Genomic DNA, 3413 nt, shown 5'->3' on the forward strand with positions numbered 1-3413 from the left:
TTCTGAGCTCAATTTGGGATCATTTTCTATTTTGGCCTTTTCTGGCCTTTAGAAGGGGTTTTTGGCGATTCTTAGCTCAATTTGGGATCATTTTCTATTTTGGCATTTTCTGGCCTTTAGAAGGAGCTTTTGGCGATTCTGAGCTCAATTTGGGATCATTTTCTATTTTGACCTTTTCTGGCCTTTAGAAGGAGTTTTTGGCGATTCTGAGCTCAATTTGGGATCATTTTCTATTTTTGCCTTTTCTGGCCTTTAGAAGAGGTTTTTGGCGATTCTGAGCTCAATTTGGGATCATTTTCTATTTTGGCCTTTTCTGGCCCTTAGAAGCACTTTTCGGCGATTATGAGCTCAATTTGGGATCATTTTCTATTTTGGCTTTTCTGGCCATTGGAAGGGGTTTTTGGCGATTCCGAGCTTAATTTGGGATCATTTTCTATTTTGGCCTTTAGAAGCACTTTTCGGCGATTCTGAGCTTAATTTGGGATCATTTTCTATTTTGGCCTTTTCTGGCCTTTAGAAGGGGTTTCCAGCGATTCTGAGCTCAATTCGGAATCATTTTCTATTTTGGCCTTTTCTGGCCTTTAGAAGGAGTTTTCGGCGATTCTGAGCTCAATTTGGGATCATTTTCTATTTTGGCCTTTTCTGGTTTTTAGAAGGGCTTTTCAGCGATTATGAGCTCGATTTGGGACCATTTTCTATTTTGGCCTTTTCTGGCCTTAAGAAGGGATTTTTGGCGATTCTGAGCTCATTTTGGGATCATTTTCTATTTTGGTATTTTCTGAACTTTAAAAGGGGTTTTTGGCAATTCTGAGCTCAATTTTGGATCATTTTCTATTTTGGCCTTTTCTGGCATTTAAAAGAGGTTTTTTATGCGATTCTGGGATTTATTTAGGATCATTTTCTATTTCGACCTTTTCTAGCCTTTAGAAGGGGTTTTCAGCGATTCTGAGCTCAATTTGGGATCATTTTCTATTTTGGCATTTTCTTGCCTTTAGAAGGAGTTTTTAGCGATTCTTAGCTCAATTTGGGATCATTTTCTATTTTGGCCTTTTCTGGCCTTTAGAAGGGGTTTTTGGCGATTCTGAGCTCAATTTGGGATCATTTTCTATTTTTGCATTTTCTGGCCTTTAGAAGGAGTTTTTGGCGATTCTGAGCTCAATTTGGGATCATTTTCTATTTTGGCCTTTTCTGGCCTTTAGAAGCACTTTTCGGCGATTCTGAGCTCAATTTGGGATCATTTTCTATGTTGGCCTTTTCTGGCCTTTAGAAGGGGTTTTTGACGATTTTGAGCTTAATTTGGGATCATTTTCTATTTTTGCCTTTTCTGGCCTTAAGAAGCACTTTTCGACGATTCTGAGCTTAATTTGGGATCATTTTCTATTTTGGCATTTTCTGGCCTTTAGAAGCACTTTTCGGCGATTCTGAGCTTAATTTGGGATCATTTTCTATTTTGGCCTTTTCTGGCCTTTAGAAGCACTTTTTGGCGATTCTGAGCTTAATTTGGGATCATTTTCTATTCTGGCCTTTTCTGGCCTTTAGAAGAGGTTTTTGGCGATTCTGAGCTCAATTTGGGATCATTTTCTATTTTTGCCTTTTCTGGCCTTAAGAAGCACTTTTCGACGATTCTGAGCTTAATTTGGGATCATTTTCTATTTTGGCCTTTTCTGGCCTTTAGAAGCACTTTTCGGCGATTCTGAGATTATTTTGGGATCATTTTCTATTTTGGCCTTTTCTGGCCTTTAGAAGGGGTTTTTGACGATTCTAAGCCTAATTTGGGATCATTTTCTATTTTGGCCTTTTCTGGCCTTTAGAAGCACTTTTCGGCGATTCTGAGCTTAATTTGGGATCATTTTCTATTTTAGCCTTTTCTGGCCTTTAGAAGGGGTTTTTGGCAATTCTGAGCTTAATTTGGGATCATTTTCTATTTTGGCCTTTTCTGGCCTTTAGAAGGGGTTTTTGCGATTCTGAGCTCAATTTGGGATCATTTTCTATTTTGGCATTCTCTGGCCTTTAGAAGGGGTTTTTGACGATTCTGAGCTTAATTTGGGATCATGTTCTGTTTTGGCCTTTTCTGGCCTTTAGAAGGAGTTTTTGACGATTCTGAGCTCAATTTGGGATCATTTTCTATTTTGGCCTTTTCTGGCCTTTAGAAGAGGTTTTTGGCGATTCTGAGCTTAATTTGGGATCATTTTCTATTTTGGCCTTTTCTGGCCTTTAGAAGGAGTTTTTGGCGATTCTTAGCTCAATTTGGGATCATTTTCTATTTTGGCCTTTTCTGGCCTTTAGAAGCACTTTTCGGCGATTCTGAGCTTATTTTGGGATCATTTTCCATGTTGGCCTTTTCTGGCCTTTAGAAGGGGTTTTTGGCGATTCTGAGCTCAATTTGGGATCATTTTATATTTTGGCCTTTTCTGGCCTTTAGAAGGGGTTTTTGACGATTCTGAGCTCAATTTGGGATCATTTTCTATTTTGGCATTTTCTGGCCTTTAGCAGGAGCTTTTGGCGATTCTTAGCTCAATTTGGGATCATTTTCTATTTTGGCCTTTTCTGGCTTTTAGAAGAGGTTTTTGGCGATTCTGAGCTCAATTTGGGATCATTTTCTGTTTTGGCCTTTTCTGGCCTTTAGAAGGAGTTTTTGGCGATTCTGAGCTCAATTTGGGATCATTTTCTATTTTGGCATTTTCTTGCCTTTAGAAGGAGTTTTTGGCGATTCTGAGCTCAATTTGGGATCATTTTCTATTTTGGCCTTTTCTGGCCTTTAGAAGGAGCTTTTGGCGATTATTAGCTCAATTTGGGATCATTTTCTATTTTGGCCTTTTCTGGCCTTTAGAAGGAGTTTTTGGCGATTCTTAGCTCAATTTGGGATCATTTTCTATTTTGGCCTTTTCTGGCCTTTAGAAGCACTTTTCGGCGATTCTGAGCTCAATTTGGGATCATTTTCTATGTTGGCCTTTTCTGGCCTTTAGAAGGGGTTTTTTACTATTCTGAGCTCAATTTGGGATCATTTTCTATTTTGGAATTTTAAGGCCTTTAGAAGGGGTTTTTGACGATTCTGAGCTCAATTTGGGATCATTTTCTATCTTGGCCTTTTCTGGCCTTTAGAAGGGGTTTTTGGCGATTCTGAGATCAATTTGGGATCATTTTCTATTTTGGCCTTTTCTGGCCTTTAGTAGCACTTTTCGGCGATTCTGAGCTTATTTTGGGATCATTTTCTATGTTGGCCTTTTCTGGCCTTTAGAAGGGGTTTTTGGCGATTCTGAGCTCAATTTGGGATCATTTTCTATTTTGGCCTTTTCTGGCCTTTAGAAGGAGTTTTTGACGATTCTGAGCTCAATTTGGGATCATTTTCTATTTTGACATTTTCTGGCCTTTAGCAGGAGTTTTTAGCGATTCTTAGGTCAATTTGGGATCAT

Source organism: Wyeomyia smithii, chromosome 1 (assembly GCF_029784165.1).
Source record: "Wyeomyia smithii strain HCP4-BCI-WySm-NY-G18 chromosome 1, ASM2978416v1, whole genome shotgun sequence".
NCBI classification, from domain to species: Eukaryota; Metazoa; Arthropoda; class Insecta; order Diptera; family Culicidae; genus Wyeomyia; species Wyeomyia smithii.